At 39.2% G+C, this 20,694-nt stretch overlaps 1 protein-coding gene across 1 annotated transcript in view; it reads right to left on the reverse strand.

Moving 5' to 3' along the window:
• Fbxl7 (F-box and leucine rich repeat protein 7) overlaps positions 1 to 20,694 on the reverse strand; it is a 371,578-nt gene that overhangs the window by 91,402 nt on the left and 259,482 nt on the right. The window lies entirely within an intron of this gene.

A 20,694-nucleotide genomic window follows, 5' to 3' on the forward strand; every position in this document is an offset into this window, starting at 1 on the left:
AAAAAAAAGACTTACTTGTTCTTTTTAGTTATGTATGTGTTTATGAGTACATGTGCCTCTGGAAGCAAGAACAGGGAGTAGGACACCTGGAGCTGGAGTTACAGACAGTTGTGTATGCGCTGGGACAGAATCCAGGTCTTTACATGGCCTTCAAGTGTTCTTACCCAGTAAACCATCACCCCGCTCTCTCTTAGAGATTGTTAATGAACAGTAAGTGGTGCACTAAGTAGATCTTTTGGATTTAGTCTCTTCAGGTATTTTCAGACCCATCTGTTTGATCATGGAAGATTTTTTTTTTTTTTTTTTTTGTATAAGACTGTTACAGGTTGAATGATACCTTTAATCCCAAATTCAAATGTTGACGTCTTAACCCCGATTCCTCAGAATACAGCTGTGTGGTGAGATAGAAATTCTTCAAGTGGTGATTACATTGATTAAAGCCTAACACAAAATTGCTCATGTTTTCATAAGAAGCAGAGACTGGCCAATAGATGGAAGAAGAGAGCATGCAAGACACAGAGGGAAGATGACTTCCTACCAGCTAAGGAGAATGGCCCACAAGAAGCCAGCTCTACCTTGAGCTTGAAGGTTGAGCCTCCAGCAGTGAGAAAACTTGCTTCTGTAGTTTAAGTCCCTAGTTGCAGCGCCTTGAATGTCAGTGCTGGGAGATATCCCTGAGACTTTTCTGTTTTTCTTCCACATCAACTTGTGTTCCCCACCCACTCTTTTGTTGGGAAACACAGAGAGGGTAAAAATGCACACACAAAATTTGTATACCTCTATTTCATTTGGTTGTTTATTTCAGGGATGCTTAAACCAAGATCTGTGCTCAATCATGAAAACATAGAATTGAAATGATAGATTTGCCCCTCATATTTTTAGATTAGAGAAAAGAGAGAAAATATTAAACAAATTCTGTTATACTATATTGTTTTATTTAAGTTTCATAACTGTGATAAGAGAAAATGCAGAGGCAGCTAAACTTATTGTAGCCTACTATATAGCAACGTTCATGGAACAAAATCAAGGTAAATAAAATAACACACTTAAGTTTTTCAGAGTTATGAGTTGGAGATTGAGCTCAGTGGTAGAGTGCTTGCCTAGCAAGTGCAAGGCCCTGGATTCGATCCTCAACTCAAAAAATAAAAGTTTTTCAGAGTTATATAGAAATTGATGTGTCGATATTCTGTGTTCATAGTTTTGAATATCACACAAAGTTTGTAAACGATCATTTAGTGGCTTTGGTTTATTGGCCTTCTTTTTAAAAACATAATTAATTTATTTAGTGTGGATGGGTGCTTTGTCTGCATATATGTCTATGTAGCACTTGAATGTCAGATGTATGCAGAGGCCAGAAGAGGACACCGAATCTCCTGGAATAGAGTTACAGAGGGTTATGAGTGGCCATGTGGCTGCTGGGAATTGAATCTGGGTTTTGTAGAAAAGCAGACAGTCATGTTAACCTCTGAGCCATCTCCCCAGCCCCTTTCCTATCCTTATGAATGAATTAGTTATGAGGCATGAAGAAATACTGAGAAATAAGAATATCCTTTAACCCTAAATATTTTCCTACATTTCCACATAAATGGGGGAAAGGCCCATGATGATACATCTTCATTTTTTTTTAAATACCATGTTAAAATATTTTAGAGCTCTATTTTATAAACCATTCTGTTTGTTAAACAAAATATTTTGCAACCCCAAAGAAATTCTGGAAATCTGGATATATATGTGTATGTAACAAATGAAAGTAGCATTTCCCCTTAACCCTAGGAAGGGAAAAAGGAGATTCCCACTATTGCTTGATAAAATATCTGAACACTGTATATTATACATTCATTTCCAAGGAGCATTCTCATTTATTAAACACGAGTGTGATGGTTGGAAAGAAAATGGCTCCCAAAGGGAGTGGCACTATTAAGGGGTGTGGCTTTGTTGGTGTAAGTGTGGCCTGATTGGAGGAAGTGTGTCACTGTGGGGGACGGGCTTTGAGGTATCCCAGTATTTCAGTCCATTTCCTGTTATCTTCAAGTCAAGACATAGGACTTTCAGCTCCTTTTCCAGCACCATGTCTGCCTGAATGCTGCCATGTTGCACAGTGACGATAATAGAGGAAACCTCTGAAAATATAAGCCACCCCAATTAAATTTGGTTTCCCTTTCTAAGAATTGCTGTGGTCATGGTGTCTCTTCACAGCAACAGAAACCCTAAGACAATGAGAAAGTTATTTTCAAGTTACTTTCCTGATCTACCACCCTTTTTCTTCACTCCATTCCTCAATTCTGTTTCCTGTTCACGTTAACCCCATTCTTTCCTTCCATATAATCTGGCTCTTCTGGCAAGATGTCTAAACCTAATTTTTCTTTAAAATGATTTATGCCTCCTAGGATATAAAGCACTGGTATGGATGAATGATTATAAAATCAATGCATATTTGTTTGAAAAAGCAGTGATACTAATGGCTGACAAATATGGAATAGTTACTCTGTATTAGGCTGTGCACTTCAATAATTAAATTGAATTTAATTGATATGACAGTCCTAGGTAGTCAATCCTATTATTGGACACTTCCTTGTGGCTATACATCTTTTTATAAGAGGAGACAAATTTTGAGAGGGTAAGCATTGGATTCCAATCCAGATACACAGAATCGTAGACTCTGTATTCTTAACCACAGTGATTGAAGTATGTGGGACAGCATCCCAGAGTATGCAAGGGTGCTGTGGGGACAGATTTCTTTTTCTTTTCTTTTCTTTTTTTTTATGCATAGCATGATATATTTCAACATGCAGCATGCTGGAGTACAGTAGACAGATATTTGGTTACAACTAAAAAATTGTTGGACTGAAGGCGTAGCACACAATAATCAGGGTTAGGCATACACAGTCTTAACACTGAAAACAGAAGTATCCAAGTGCATGTTAAGAGTTGAGGAAGATGAGTGATTCACTTTAAGATTTGGGGAGAATATATTACTTATATTTTGTTGCTGTGTAAGAAACTGGAATAGATTTTTCTGTCCTGGCTGGAAACAATGACTATTCACTTTAAAGATTAAATTTGCTAATCACAAATCCAGTATTACCAACACATTTCTTTTTATTTTTAACTTAAAAAAATTTATTCTATGTGTCTTTTACATCACATATTTTGATCCAATTCACCTCTCAGTCCTTTTGCATGTGCCCTCTGCCCCTGTACTCCCTCCCCAAAAATAAAACAAAATTTAAGAGAAAAAAAGAAAGAAGAGAGAGAACAAACACAAAAATTGAAAAAAGGGAAAAAATAATAAAAAAAATCACATCATAGAAGCTACAGTGTGATACAGTGAGTCATATAGTAAATCCCCTTGTCTATATATCTTTACTTGCAAGTGTTCATTGCAAAGAGTCATCGGTCTGTTTCAAGGTCTCTGGTTTCTATTACACTATTGATGCTGGGTCCCCCTGGGTCTCTTCTTGGATATCCTGTTGTTGCCCTGTGCTGTGGAGATCCTGTAGCTTTGGGTCTGTAGGTCAGGTCTCTTTACTTGCTCCAGCAGATCTCATAGATGGGGTGGATGCTGGGGTCTGGGCCTGGGCAGCTGCCAGGTTGGTTCACCTGCCAGTTCTCCCCTGTCCTCACCATTAGAGTGAGATCTCCAGTGTTGTCCTTGCTAGTTCACCTCTTGCAGCAATGAGCTAGGGGTGGGGCCTGGTTTTCCAGCTTTCACATCCTCAGGGTCTGTTATTCTATACCTACACCATCAAGGCCAGCTTTATTGTGCTGCCCCAGTGAGGTACAGGGACTATTTACCTGAGTGCTGTAGCTGGTGAGGGACAGGGACATTTCTCCTGTTCTTAACACCCCAAGGTCAAGATCCACCACCTGTCTCAGGCTTTGATATGAGGAGGTAGGGGGGAGGATGGGAGGGAGGGTGGGTATCTCTCCTCCACCCATGCTGCTACATGTCAGAAGAGTAATGAGGAAAACTCTCCCTTGCTCACAACATCTGGGATGAGTCACCCTTACCTGGGATCATTGGGCCAACTCCGCTGTGCTGCCTAGGTAAGAAGCAGGGTCCACTTTCCTGAGTGCTGCAGCTGGTAAAGGGGAGGGTCAGCCTTCTCATTTGTTGTAGGTGGTAACAGGTGAGGGGTAAGGCAGGCATCTCTTCCCCTCCCACATCACCACATGACAGATGAGTCATGGGGACACCTCTCCCAAGCTTACAACTTCAGGGCTGGCCCACCCACATCTCCACTAAGAGTTGGCTTTATTGTCTTGATCAGGTAAGGTGCAGGGTCTGTTCTCCCAAATGTTACAGCTGACAGGGGTCAGGGATAGCTCTCTTGTTCTTATGATCATAGGGCCAGCTCTCCTACATGCCTCAGGCATTGATGGGGGGCAACAATCCCCTACCCATGCCACTATAAGACAGATGAGTAATGGGGACAGGTTTCCCATGCTCACAACTTCGGGGCTGGCTCACACACACCTCTGCCAACAAAGTTGGCTTCATTGTGTTGCCTAGGCAAGGTGCAGGGCCTGCTTGGGGTGGGGGGGGATTCTTGACAGGTAAATAATTGGCACATTAATATTATGTAATCATTTTCACAAGTCAAAGCATTAAGGTACACACACACACACAAGTGCTGGAGAACATCCCTAGTTGGATATGGTGGACATAGAGCCTGGCAAAGATCTTCAAGGACTATGTATATAAAGACAATGAAACAATGTAAAGAAATCATTGCAGTCTCAAGAGAGCTGCAGACTAGAGGTCATATCAACCCCATACACATTGTAGTTGAAAACATCCTGACCTATACATCTTCAAAACCAATGGGAACCACCTCTTACTTGCTGGGATTGCTAAGAGGGACAAGGTGACCTATATCCTTGTGCCCATTTGGTGTGTCTCTTCATCCTAAAGTCTTCAGTTTCCTGTTTCTCATTATAATATTCAATTTTGATTTTGTTGGAGACAGCTACAACAAAATCTCACTTTTGCAGATCTTGAATGGCTCTGTGATTCTAGAATGGATAATATTCTAGAACAAAATTGGTTCAGAATACATCACCCTACCCCATGGACAGATTACTTTAATGGCCAGAGAAAAGGCACTGAACATAGGAAACAGAAGTGTGGTACAGATGGACAGTCTAACTGGATGCAGTTCATGCCTGTCTTGAGTGGGATTTGAACTGCTGTGCATGTGTGATTCAAGAGTTGGTGACAGTCTATCATTACATTAGGTTGCAGCTCACACTTCAGGGACAAGCCTTAAAATAAGTATGGCTGTGACTTCAAGCCTCACTTAACAACTACAGAAATGGGAAATGATATCATATAGGAACACAAGACACTTCAAAAGACTGAGAATATTTGACAGAAAGTCAACTGTGGCCCAGGCAGGTAATCTGATTAAGGCGCATTATAAGCCAGAGGGGAAAGAGACTGAATGCTCTGCCATCCCTGTCTCTAGGATGCTTCTTCACTTAACCAAGTAAAAGGTGCTTCTGGCTATGCATGAAGTCTCCTCTAGCCAATTGGAGCATTCATCAATCCATGACTAGTCTAGTCTGCCCACAATGCTCTCTCTGTGTTAAAATCCACATACAACAGGGGAATTCTATTTTCTTTCTTTCTTTTTTGTTTGTTTGTTTTTGTTTTTTGTTTGTTTGTTTGTTTTGAGACAGAGTTTCTCTGTGTTGCTTTGCGCCTTTCCTGGAACTCACTCTGTAGCCCAGGCTGGCCTCAAACTCACAGAGATCTGCCTGCCTCTGCCTCCTGAGTGCTGGGATTAAAGGCATGCGCCACCACCACCTGGCCTGGAATTCTATTCTCAAGTTTGCTAGAAAAGTGCTATTTTACACCTGACCTGATCATATTGGATCATCAACCTTCTCAAATGTACCCTACTGAGAAGGATATATCTGCTCACAACCATCCAAATGCCTCCCCATATAATCCCAACTCCATAATTTTGCAAATTATTTTAAGTGATTTATTTTTAGAAGGATGACACTAGGTTTTAAGTACATGCTAGAATTTTACTTTGGTTTTATATCTATCAAAGCTAATTGGAGCAGATGCTTAGGAATCTTTTTTAGAATGAACTGTTCATAGACCCTTGTATTATGAGTTTACGGGCTGTGGAGATGGCTTAGCAGGTAAAGGTGCTTGTCCTGACTCCTTTAAGTTACTCTTTGACCTCCACATAAATACCATGGCATGCATGCATATACACTCATGTGGTGATATTTTATTTGTGCTGAAATGTGGTGATATTTTATTTGTCTGTTAATAAATAAAGTTTTCCTGGAGATCAGAGGACACAGATAGCCAGCCATAAACAAAAGTCAGGTGGTGGTAGCACATGCTCTTAATCCGACCACATGGCAGGTAGAGCTTCTGTGCGTTCAAGGACACAATTAAGTGTGGTGACACACACCTTTAATCCTAGTACCAACCATAGAGACCTGGAGGTCTGTACAGACAGGCAGTGATGAGGAAGTAAGGTGGCTGGGCTAAGAGCCAATAAGAAGACAGAGCAGTAAGGCAATAAAGGCACAGGTTAGACAGGAAGACGCTGGTTCTCTTGGGAAGTTACAATGGCATGGTGAGCTAAGGTTAGCTGGTGGCTATTCCTGTTTTTCTGATCTCTAAGGCCTTCATCCCTGCATTTGGCTCTGTGTTTCTTATTTAATAAGACTGTTTAGAAGTTCATCTACATACTCATGTATAGGTGTTTCCATGTCAGGTTGTGTGTGCCCATGAATGTATGTGAGTATGGACTTGAGAGGTGAACATCATTGAGGTGTCTTCTCAATCATTCACTTTATTTTACTGACATAGGATCTCCCATTGAATCTGGAGTTGGTAGGCTACTAGTAAGCCACAGGGATCTGGCTGTCTACAAACCCAATCTTCTCTGCTCAGGTGAGTGGGTTCCTACATGGCAAACACATTACCAACAGAGCCATCTCCCCAGCTCCAACTATGAGACTGTCTAAGCTACTTAACTAGAAAAACACAAAGAGCTGGACTAGAAATTGATGTTTAACTTTCTCCTTTTTACTCTTAATCTGAAAACAGAAATCAATGCCTAAAGAAATTTAAAATTTATAATAAATTCAATAAAAATAAGGAAGCATAATGTTTTCTTTTCCTAATTCCTTTGTGTGTTTGTGTTCTTTGCTGTATGCTTGTGCAAGATTTTTGCATGTGTGTAGGTGTATATATGTGTGTGCATGCACTTGTATATACATTTATGTGGAGGGTTGAGGTTGATATCAAGAATCATAACTACTTTTCCATCTTTTTTTTTCCAAGACAGGGTTTTTCTGTGTAGCTTTGAGCCTTTCCTGGATCTCACTCTGTAGACCACGCTGGACTCAAACTCACAAAGATCCGTCTGGCTCTGCCTCCTGGTTGCTGGGATTAAAGGCGTGTGCCACCATTGCCCAGCTAGACATCATTTCTTGATTCACAGAGGATTCTTGGCCTTTATGTAAATCTTAGGTTAGATAAACAAAAGAAAGAAACTAAAACTCCAGAAAATTTTGAAAAATTGCTGTTTATATGACATTTACTATAGCATCAGAGTATAGAATACTTTAGTTATCAAGTTTCAAGAGTAGATTTCCATTTATGAAGCATGAAATTGAAGACTGTAGAACTATGTTGCATATACCATATAATTATTCATAAAGTTACTGCAATATATGGCCAAAGGGTAAATCACATCAAAATTCAGTTCAATGTCTTTATTGTAGTATCTATAAAATTACTACAAGTTGAATTGTGTCCTCTAGAAACATATATATTGAAGTCTGATCTCTTAGCACCTTAGAGTGTAAGTGTATTGAGAGAATGTTAAAGAGATAATTGAGATGAGCAATGTCATTAGTGAGGGACCCTATTACAATTTGAATGGTGTCTAATGAGACATTAAGAGAGAAAAGCACAAAAGCCAATACAGTGAAGGAAGATTGGCTTTCACAAGGCATAGAATGCTCAGCACAGACCAACCCTACCAATATCTGATCTTTCACAGTCTTCAAACTGTGGCATGTTGTCAGAGCACTGCAGTAGGTAGATAATGATGGTTGGTTTTGTTTTCAATGTAAAACTAAAGAATAAAAATGCTTTAGTGGAAAGTAAGATGATGATGATGATGATGATGATGATGATGATGATGATGATGATAAGTTCTGTCACTAACAAATAACAATAGCAAAATATAAATCAGTTAAATATATTTGGGTTAGTAGAGAAAGATTTAAAAAACATGTGGCAGTAAGAATGTTGAAATGATTATTTCAGAAAGAAGATCCCCAAGTGCCCCAGTTAACTGATGGGTGTTTCTGCCTTAGAACATATGGTGTGGAGTGTGTTGATGGGCTGGGCTTGAAGGTCAAAGAACTGTCCTTCAAAGATCTGTCACATGTGTAAACGCCTTCATCTACTCAAGTATCTGACTTGCTCATGCACAAGACATGAAACAGACACAGGTATGCGTGCAGATAACAAACAAATACAGAGGCAGCAGAAGGGTGAGTACTGAAAGTCATTTCATCCATTTTCTTTCTTTTGCTGAATATTTGTTTTCTTTCTTTTTTTCTTACATGTATGTAGAAAGAGATGTGCTCACTCAGATTCACCATTAGATGAGGATCTATGAGAGTAGGAAGTCAAGGTCATACTTGTGTATATCATGAGAAAATGATTAAATGGCTTTGAGGCAGATTTCCAAACTCAAAGCATAAAACTGCTAGAAGTTAGCCGGTCCACAATAATCATCCTAAGTTTACAGTGGGTTTTGCACAGCAGGAAACACTGGGGGAGTGGCAAAGAACTAGATGTCCCATCTACATGGACTTCACTGTTTTCCAGGCAGTGATAAATGAAATGAAATCTATCAATAAATGAAGTATACAATGTATGGCAATTTGGTGAAACATGCCTTAGAAATTGTGAGAAGCAGCAATTTGTTTATGAAATGAGGTTGTGAATGAGCAAAAATGCAAGAGGCAGGATTTGAGCAGAAGTGTGGGAAACACTGTCCTTTACACAAGACTGAACCTAGCACCATTTCATTACGTAGAGGGATGGCGACATGAGACTTCCCCAATCCTTCATTCAGGGAATGTGGGACAGTCAATAGCTGCTGGAGTAGAGGAGTCTCGTTTGTCTCACTGTTTCAGTCACTGGTATGTTATTTATGTCCCATTTATACTTTCCACTCATGGTTATGCAAGTAATAATAATTAGATTCAAAGAGTCAACGAGGACAATAAGGCATCAAAGTAGTACAGGACTTCCTGGGGAGAGGACAAAGGTTTTCAGCAGCAGCCGAGAGAAGAGAATATGCTGATGCAATGAGAGGTACCAAAATTTCATGGCATCCATGCGTGAAAGTGTCAAAGAACAAAAGTGTTTAAAGCTCTCTCTATACATGATCCACTTTCACCACTTTCTCTAATATGTTACTCCACAGCTTTTGTGTTGTCATTTATTCTTCTTTCTCTAAATGCTGATGTTACAAATTTCATTTATTCATGGTTAGCCATATGTGTCCACGTGGCTAGATTATAATACCCAGTTACTTACCCAAATATTTCCCTACGTAGTCCTCTCTGAGGCTAGGAGAGGTTAACATCTATAGTCAGCTGAAATGCAGCAGGAGATTATTCTCAGCAGTATAATCCTGCCTCATTCCAAGGTTTAAACAGCAAAACAGATTCCCAGGCTTAACAGGAGAGAGGTTCTGCCTTAAGACCATATCATCAACTTCTGCCTGAGTTGGAGGTTGCTGCTCTCATTAGTTGATATTGTCTTGGTATGTATGGGATACAAACAGAATCCTACTGCATTAATTTCTCTGGAAAATCCCAACTGATTCAATCACTGAAGATTTTAATTTTTATGAGTTTCTCTAAAGTGTATTTGTATTCAAAGACAGGCACTGCTTGTGGCTTTTATACTATGGGGGATGTTGTTCCTCACATTTCAACATATCTGCCAAAGTGGTTATGTTACTATTACGAACTTTTTTCTTTATGGATTGCTCTGCAAAACTCCTCCAGACAATCTTTGTTTCTTAACTAATTAAAAATATGCTTTCTTATTAGCTGAGAGTGGTATTGGGGGACATATATTTTCCCTTGGTTGGGTAGCTCATCCTTCTTGTGATCTAGCGATGAAACCCCAAGAAAGCATTTTTTTTTTTTGTCAGGGTAATGGAAGGAGGAAAGAGAACATAAGGTTTATCTCTGTGGTGATTTAATAAATTTTCAAGTATTTACATTTGAGGGACCTTCAGTATTATATTTTTTCTATGAGTTTTCGGGGTCTCACCTGAAAGATCTTTTACAGCAGCTTCTCTGGGAATGAGATGTAGGCTCACATTTTTTTCTTGATGTGTCTCAGTCAGGCCACCTGCCTTTTTCTTATCTTACCCTGGAATTCCACAGTTAGCTGTCTCTTGTACTTTATGATATGTGGAAACATAGCACTATGCATTTAAATTGCTTTATTCCAAAATATACTGAGAACTCCACTGGACTAAGTGACGGTAATGTTCACTTAGCCTAGTGCTAAGCCTGTCTCCTCCTTCCGCTGCTGCTGCTGCTGCTTCTGCTTCTTCTTCTTCTTCTTCTTCTTCTTCTTTTTCTTCTTTTTTTTTTTTTAGACAGTTTCTCTGTGTAGCTTTGTGCCTTTCCTGGATCTCGATCTGTAGACCAGGCTGGCCTCGAACTCACAAAGATCTGCCTGGCTCTGCCTCCCCAGTGCGGGGATTAAAGGCGTGCGCCACCACTGCCCTGCTCTACTGCTCTTGCTTGTCAATTAATGGGGAAATGTGTGGTTATCTGACACAAATTATGGCCAAAGGGATTGCACCACTGAAGCCAGTTGTACCAAGTCTGCTGCACATCATCACACTGAACCTCCTCGGAGTTAAAATGCTCATTTGTGGGAAGAACGTTTCCATTCCTTGAATGTCAACAAGACACACAGTTGGATAGATGCCAACCACATTCCCTCAGGAAAAAGGGGATGTGCCAACCTTCCAGATTCTACTGTTGTAGAAATATTAAGGGAGCAATTGTTGATGTGAGTCCTGCTTGCTTTTTAATCCAAAATGAACTTATTTTTCTGTTTGCAACAGGTAAGTTACATATAGATCATAAAGGAAACCTAAAATATCCACAATGGCTCTAATTCCAATATGTCTCCACTCTTGTTATCAGACTCCACTGGGTTGCATCTATTAGAGTCCACACAAAAATTACTTTTTTATATAACCAATGGTGTTAATACCTGTTTTTGCTAATGGTTAGTTATACAAATATTAACTCCTATATATAGAAGGGAGATCACTGGGTTGAGAAAAATTAAAAGCAGATTAATAAAAGTAAGGAATTAAATAACTAATTTCTAACTAGAAAAGAGAGTGAGGAGCAAAAAGAAAAGCATGAAGTGATTAAGCAGATTTTGTTTGCTTTTCCATCATCCTTGCACAAAGGGAAGAGGAGAGATTCTCTTCCTCAGCAGTTTGGCAAGCCTTTGGACAGTGTGTGGTTCAATGCAGTACTATTTGGTCATTAGTCTCTCCAAATAAAAAGTTCAGGGCCTGCCAGGAACATGAAGAACAATAGCAGCCTGCATGGCTTGTTACAACTTGTGGTCAGAAAAATTACATGAAACTACACCAATATGCTTAGTTCCATGGCCAGCTTGTTTTATGTCTTCATCCCCAAGTTCACATTTTTCTTTGCTACCTCTCTTCAGCCATCTGGGCTATATTAATGGAGAAATGGGGGAGGAACCACAGCAATTATTTGGAAAATTAAGTTTAAAAAAATCCAAATTACCTACTCCTGAAAGGTCTGGGAAAATTTAAAAGCCAGTATTTCTTATGATTGAGATGATTCAAGTTTTCAGAACATATAATTTCTTTCAGGAATATAAAAGTTACATCTTTAAGAGCACAGACATCACAAACTTCGTTTCTAAATTGTAGGCTATTATTGGGGTATACTTTAATTGGTCCTTATTAAAATTTATTCCTTCCTAACTAAAATATAAGAGCCCAACTAATGTTGATATAAGGCTAAAATGTTAAATATACTGAATGACATATGTCCACACAAACCCATTCTCATTGTCATTGCCTGGTGCCAAGCTGAATAGCCACCACATAGGTTATGCCTAGTCAGATGCTTGGCCAGCATGGCCCAACTGCAGAGCTGATGATGACCACTGAGTGATATCCTAGGTAGAAGGGGTCCTACTACAAGCTGTTCCACAAAAAAGCAATGTTTTCTTATAATACCCTCAGAGGCTACTTATAAACCACTAGTGATATCAATTACCTTCAGGAGCCATGCTAATATTACAAGAACAGACAACAGGTCAATCCAAGATATTATTACATTATACCTGTTGGCTTGGATTACTTATACTAATGATGTATTCACTTGTTACAGTGTTTGTGGATACATAATTTATTATATTAGTAGAAAGTATCCAATGCTAAAACTATCATTTTAATTTTTGAAACTCCATCTAACCTCTGTTTATATAGCAAGGTCTACTAAAAGTCAAACTGAAATCATTTTTAAAGCTGTACACATGATAATACCTAAGATAACTACTTTGTTATATCATGTTTCTTCTTGAAATATCCTCTGCAGACCATCAAGACAGCTCAACAAGTAAAACTACTTTCCATGCAAGCATGAAGTCCTGAGTTCCACCCCCAGAACTCATGTCATAGTGGCAGAGATGGAGATTATATATGTTCTTGGCAACACATACTTCTACTACTGCTGACTGTTAAGTTTGCTAACAACATAGACCAACACAGAGCCTCTGATATAGCACCATTCCCCTGTGATCAGACAGCAACCTGGTGGCAAGTTGGTTACATTTGACCACCTCATTTGTGGAAGGGACATTACTTTGTCTTTACTGAAATACATACTTAGTCTGTCTAGCCTGTTTGCTTGCTTATACCATCCAATACCACATACACAGGAGTGGTACCACCTACAGTGAACTGTACCCTCCCACATCAATCATTAATGAAGAAAACTGCCCTACAAAGTTTCCTACAGGCCAATTTTATGGAGGCATTTTCTTAATTAAGATTCCCTATTCCCAGATATGTCTAGGTTTCAGTCCAGTAGATAAAAACCACCCAGCACTCTATGTAAAGGTACAAGGAGAAGACAAATCCCACAGAGTTTTCTTACAGTATCAACATGTGCATTGTGGCACTCCATGCATACACATTAAATGATTCTTTTCTGAAAAAATATACTTTGCAGTTCAAACAATCTAGTCACAATTATTATTTTGTTTAAACCGCATGCTTCAGTTTCGATAAAAAGCCTGCCTTCTTTGCTTCTTCTCTCTTATACAATTGTTGGGTCTCTATCTAGGACTCTTTGTTTTCATTGTGGTTGTTGGCTGTTTAGGTACAGGCACTAGTAAATGTTATAAATAGATGAGAAAATAAAGAAAATGTTTCAATTCTTCAGTAAAGGGGCAGGCAGGGAGCATTTTAAGCTTTACAGACAAAAGTCTCTTTATCACATGGCAAACATAGTCATGGGTGGTTCTTGGATGGATGAATTGGACTATGTTCCTATTGCTCTAGATTCAAGAACAACAAGTAGTCAGCCAGGGTTGGCATGGGGGCTACAGTTTGGCATCATCTAAAGCTAGAGGACTCACTTGCCCATTAGTCTTGCACATCACCTACTTATCAGAAAATTTGCCTTTATTGTCACTGTGATTCATATCAGTGTCTCGGTTGATATTAACTTATAACAAAGCACTCGTGTTTCCTCTGGCAGAAAATCACCTAGGTTGAGTTATTTTAAGAGTCCTGTCACGCTTCTAAGAGTTATTCGTAATTGAACGAATGATTCTTCAGGCAATCTGTGCAAGCAGAGAAAATGTGGATCAATACAGAGCCTTGATTTCAAATGACATGCCGCTTTCGTGAGAAAACACACAGTTAGAATAACTTACCCAGGAGAAATGCCTGGAAAGTCACAAACTTGAAGAGTAGGTGATAGACTGCCATGGAAAACATTTCAGAGTAAGCAATATGGTAGTTTCTGCTTCACTGCTGTTGTGTTCTTAAGACTTTTCTCCCATCCTTCAGGGTCCTCTATTCATAGTGGCGTATTTTGTGAGGATGTCATGAAGCCAACAGAATGCTCTGGTGTCTTTTGACCTCTGATTAGTCAAAAATCTTTAAGATACATATTAATATCCTTGTAAGAAACAGTAATTGTCTCCTTCATTCTATCTCACCTCTCAGCTAAAGAAAAGTGTTGTATTCTAATAAAAACAAAAGAAAAACTCTCTAAAATAAAGAAAGATGATACACATGTCTAGCTGATTTTGGAGACCAAATACATCAGCTGTTTGCAAATGATTCTGGAACTGAGTTCCTAGTGTTGACTTTTTAAAAACTAAATTAATAATATATATAGTACATAAATATTTTGTTTGACATAATACCATGATATATTGAGGGCAATCAAAAATATCTGGCTCTAAGGATGTTGTTTTTAGAACTCTTTACACTCGAAAGACTTGTAGACCCTATCAGGTTTAAGCATGTAAGCTTCTGAAATTCCATTTCAAAGGTCTAATAGAGAAAGTGAATCAAGTTTAAGCTATATCCTATCTGGATAGCAAACTGAAATATTTAGAGCAACAACAGTCAAGGCATGCTTAGAAGAAAGGCTTCCCAGTCTGCCAGGATTTGCCCTGTCATCCTGCCCTATCATTTATCAGAAGCCTTAGAACCATCTGTGTGAGAGCCATGGGATTTCCCCATTCTTCAGCTACTTTGGAAGAATGCAGAGATGAATAGAAGGCTCCAGAGACAACAACGCACACACACACACACACACACACACACACACACACACACACACACACACACACACTGGGGGGGGGTGAGGAGGAAGAGTGGGGACCGACTAGATATGCAGTGGAACCATCAAGGAAGAGCAATAGAATGGTGTACAGGGCACCTTGTGATCTACCAGCCCCCATCTGAGAAGTTCTAAATCTTTAAAATTTTTATGAGCTTTGTGTATATCGTGAAAAAACATTCTCACAGGAAATGCACCCAATTTGCTCTCTTTAGCCTGTACTGAAGCCAACTTTGTATCTGTAGAGGAAAGACCTTTTGTGTTCTTATTCCTGCCTGTCTGCAATGATATTATTATTAGGCTGTAAACAATAGTTGTTTTGTTGTAAAGCATAAAGGAGGCTGAAGTCAGCACACAATTGTGTGATCATTAGTCAGGCTTGACTCTCAAAGCTAAAAACAAAACAAAACCAAAAAAGCCTGTCTTCCAACTTGTTTGCAAAGATAAGGGGAAGGGTGGGAGCCTCTAAGCAGAATGCCTGACTATCTAATTTTCAAGACCCTGCCAGCATTTCCCATGGGGACTTCTCAAATGGAGGCATGTTGATTTGTTGTCTGATTCTGCTATATTGACTCATCTTCAGTGGAGGGAGCTACTGTTACCTGAAACTTCTTAAACCTTCGGGTCTTTGCTTACCTTGAAGGTAGTATGGGTAATCAGAATGGAATTAGAATATTATAAATGCTTATATTGGAAAACAAACATTTGATGAACAAAATTTTCTCTCATTCCTTTTAGATATTTAGAATTTCAAGTCCCCTTAGATGTCTACCTGTCATCTCTCACATCAACCAGGAGATGTCACTATAGTTGGATTAAAGGATTAACAGAAGAATGTTATATTCTCTAAGAACATTCTGAATGTTCCATGAAACTACTACAACTTTATAGAAAAGGATTTTGTACTACAAGAAAACTGGCTTTTCAATTTTGCTTTTTAGTAAATAAAAATACCATGTGTATTACACTCCAGATTTAAAAAAAAAGATGATGATGATGATTCCTTCCTTCCTGGCTTCTTGGAAAAACAAATTCACTTGAATGGGCAAGTGTGATGGGCTTAGCGGGCAATTAATGTAAGTAAAGCCTTTGAGGGACCTGGGCAGGGGAGAGCTTTATTATAAAAATGTGCAATCACTTAGGTGGAAATAAGAGCCAGTGTGGGCACAATGTGGGTGAGTGGAGGGAGTAGAATGTACTTCACTCAGCTGTTGGCTAGGTGTTGAGGATGCACTTGTGCTGTGCTGCATTTTATCTAGGACAACACTTTAGACTCTATATTCAAGCCAAAGATCAAGTTCATTTTATTCACTGTCCTCTACCCAGAATATATTATAATCTTGCTTAAGAGACGTGCTCAAGTATTTGTCGAGCAAATGGCCACATGTATAGAACCATATAACTGACATACGAAAGAAACCCAGGGAGGCCAGGACTTTGATAAATTACCTTGTGGGCACTAAACTCTGAAAGAGAACCCTCTGTATCCAGTTCTTATCCTAGAGTAGGATAGAATGAGGCCCATCCTCAAGTACATGTCCCTTTGAATATGCAGATATGAACTTATTTAGAAAAAGGGTCTTTATAGATGCAATTGAATTAAGGATCTGGATTAGACAGCTGTACTATGAGTCTGATGATACATACTCTCATAAGAGACATTTAGAGAACAGACACAGGAAAAAATGTGAAGAAGAAGGGAGATTGGAGTTAAGAGGCTTCAAGCTGGGGCTCTTAGAGCTGTCAGAATCTAAGAAGCAAGGAAGGGGGAGTACTCAGCTGAGAGGGTTCCAAAGGAATCTAGCTCTGCTGGGTTAGTTAGTTAGTTAGTTAGTTAGTTGGTTTAGTTAGTTAGTTAGTTAGTTAGTTAGTTAGTTAGAAATAAACCTGCGATGGTTCCTTTTTAGTATGAGGTAGGCTTAGAGTACTTGGGCATTATCTACAAGCAGGAGGCACTAGGCCCCTCTATCCCATGGCCAAAAGCTGGTGCCACATACCCCAGAACTCTGAGAGCTGGGAAGTGAGGTAGATCACTGAATCTACCCTGAGAAAAAAGACAAAGAAATAATAGGATAAATGGGTAGATCACTGAATAATCTACTCTAAAAAGAAAAATGAGAAGATATAAAAATGACAAAAGGTAGACTACTGAATCTATTATGAAAAGAAAAGATAGGATAAGTAATGAAAAATTTTTGTCTGAGTTTTATCAAATGTTACTGGACTGAACATTATTATAGATAATGGAGTTTTTCACCTGAATCTGTCAAATGTTAATGGACTAGACATCATTAATGTAATCTTGACTGTGTATATTGTATATACTTATTGGATATGATTTTTCTTGTATTAGTTATAACCTTTTTTTAATTTTAGACAAAAACGGGGGAAATGTGGTGGGTATTGTGTTCCCTGAAATATTGGGTGTTCCCCGAAATAAACATATCTGGGGTCAGAGAACAGACAGCCAATAGAACAGAGCCAGAAATGGTGGCTAGAAAATGGGAAGAGTAAGCCATAACAGAAGTTGGGCGGTGGTAGTACACACCTTTAATCCCAGCACTTGGGAGGCAGAGCTAGCCAGATCTCTGAGTTCAAGGCCACTTTAAAAACAGCTAAGCATGGTGACCCACGCCTTTAATCCCAGGGAGTGGAGGCAGAAAGAAAAAGGTATATAAGTCGTGAGGACCAGGAACTAAAGAGGAAAAAGCATGTAGTTAGCTAAGCTTTGGAGCAACACAGTTCAGCTGAGATTCATGTGGAGGAGGACTCAGAAGCTTCCAGCCTGAGGAAACAGGATCACCTGAGGAACTAGCAAGGTGAGATAGCTGTGGCTTGTTCTGCTTCTCTGACCTTCCAGCATTCACCCCAATAACTGGCCTCGGGTTTTTGTTCTTATTAATAAGAACGCTTTAAGATTCATGTTACAGGGAAGTTACAGGCAGTGTGATACAGGACTGAGGACAGGCTCAGAGAAGGCTGCAGTCTTAACCCCCACATTATTCATCAGATATCACTCTGTGCCCTAAACCATCAGGAAAGGGAACAGGGGAGGGAGAAAGTCATGGTGTAGGTGGAGAGAGGACATGAATTTCTCACCATCAGGGGACTTCAAAACCATTGTATTGCACCAAAAGCGAATGCGGGTCATTTTCGCCTTGTCACTATGCTTGAATCCCTTTCTTGTAGAATTGTATATTAAAACTGTTTTATTTCCATGAGTGACTTGAATTTGTTATTTCTGGTACTGATACCTGAGTGTCAGATGTCTGGCCTCTAGAACTGTGACAGAATAAATGCCCACTGTTTCAAGCCACCCACCAGACTTTTAATAATTTACTACAGCAGCCCAAGGGAACTACACCTTACTCAAATGGCTGACTCCCATCTCTGAGAATGTGGCACTAGGGACTCACAATCCTCCAGAGAAGGGTGCTCCCTCCATCTCCTGTACCTAACTTACAGCTCTTGCCCTAATCATTGTAAAATTTAAGGATAAATTCTAAGAGCCCACTTGTTTTTATGTATGAGTGAAGGAGGCATAATGGAGAAATGAAGTTATAATATATATGCTGACTTAACTCCATCATTTTAAAGCCACTGTGACCTTGACCCCATGATTAAATGAAGAGAGGACAAAGAATTCTCACCACCAGAGGACTGTGAAACCATTTCTTTAACATTTTCCTTTTTCTTTCTTTCTATCCAAGTAGACTAAGGTTGGAGCAGAAACTTCCAGCTTTGAATATCTCTCTGGTGTGAGCAACAGTGTAGTCCTCAACCAAGTGACCCCTGGTTCTGTGTGATGATGACCATAAATGCTCTTCATCCCATGATGTCTCTACAGGCAACCAGGGCACAGTCCTATGAAAGCCTATGCTCTGATTCCTATATCTGTTGAGGTTCTAGAGAAGTTAATGCAGAGTGGTATAGAAGATATAGAAGCAAAGCTCCTGTCCAGATTCCTGGAAGAAGCTGAAAGTCTTCTATCTAGTCTCAGCTGGACTCTGCCAAATCTCTCCTTCTGGAAAAGTGAGTCTCACATCAAGGTGATGAGAGATTTCACTATACTCTTTCAGGTCTCTGAAGCATCATGCTCTCTCCTCATGGATCACACAAAATAATTGCATCTATTGCTTGACCTTCAAACTCATAACTTCCAAATGTTTTCTGGAATGCATTGTAAACATAAGTGGAAATACAACTATGGACTACAATGAGGAGGGATCCATCTTGGTTGCCTGTCACCAACACAGCACTGGCTTTGTATGCAGCAATGCACAAATTCTCAACCAAATGAAACAGGAAATGAAAATGTCCAAGTTAGTTGCTTATTCTCAAGACCATGGAAAGAGTCTTTATGGCATCTGGCATCATTTAATCATGGAGTCAAGGTCATAGTGGCTTTACAACAATACTTGACAGTGAAGCTGGAATATATACTATAATTTCATTTCTCTGTTATGTTCCTTTTATGCTTGTAAAAAAACAAGTGGACTTACAATTTATCATTATAATTATACTATGATTAGTTTTAGTAATCTTGCAGTTAACATACACTCTGTTAATCAAATTTAAATATTGTACCTTTAAAAGTTGATACTAGCTGGGTATTTTTCATTGAGCCCTTTGGCATTCTGTCCTGCATTTATTCCATCAAATCAATAGTAACAGTTCTATGTACAGAAGCCAGAGTAAAGTGATTCATTGATACATGTGTCTCTTGCTCTCTGGCTCCCTATGTAAACAGAAACAGACCAACCAACAAAAAGGATACTGGGTAGGAGAATGGAGTGATTATGGTTTTCAACAACTAGTTAACCTCCCAAGTGAGTCATCCACCTACAAAGTAGACACAGTTGGTGTCTTACTTTTCCAACTCATGTTTCTTCAGTCTTCTTTGCAAGATTATCAGATGGGTTAAAGATGACTGGTGTTTAAACTCTTACACTTCTGCAAGGAAAGGGACTTGGGTGTATGGCATCCCTCTTCTTTCCAGATCTAAGACCTATAAAGTTGGCTTCTCACTTCTGAGGATCTATCTGAATACATCCTTTACTTCATAAAATGTCATCCTCATAAATGCTTTCTAGGTACTGTTAGGATATTTCTGAGCTGTAGGTGGCACTTGACGTATAAAGTATGCACCACTGAATTATGCCATATTTACTGTTTAGATTACTCATTGGATAGGCATCTTGTTACTGACTTATATCTAAACTGAAATTGATATTTGAGTTATCAAAATCAGGTTCTCCTTATAGAAAAGATGAACCAAAATGACAACAGAAAATGTGATACTGAGACCTATAGAAATGAACCTTGTAGATAGAAGCAAAAGTTGATCTTAGATCCTGATTGGAGATTATAGCATTGAGTTCATCTATCCCATACTAAGCTCCTAGTAAGAGCCTAGCATTGTGCTCAGAGCTTAACCACTAGTCACCTTTAACCCATCTGATAATCTTGCAAAGAAGACTGAAGAAACATGAGCTGGAAATATAAGAAAGTAATTAACATTTCCTATCCATTGACCTGTGACCTAGGCAAGAAGTTTAGAAAAAATTTACCTGCGTACACTTCTTGTTTTCTCTACCTACCAAACCACCTAGTCCCAAGGAGCCCTGGGTACATACAGACTTCCTTGATTAAGGGAACTTTAACAGCATGGGGCACTATAACAGAACTGTTTAACTTCACCTAATATGATCTTTCAAACAGATGTCCTCTTAGAATCACCCTTGT

Source organism: Onychomys torridus, chromosome 15 (assembly GCF_903995425.1).
Source record: "Onychomys torridus chromosome 15, mOncTor1.1, whole genome shotgun sequence".
Classification (NCBI taxonomy): domain Eukaryota; kingdom Metazoa; phylum Chordata; class Mammalia; order Rodentia; family Cricetidae; genus Onychomys; species Onychomys torridus.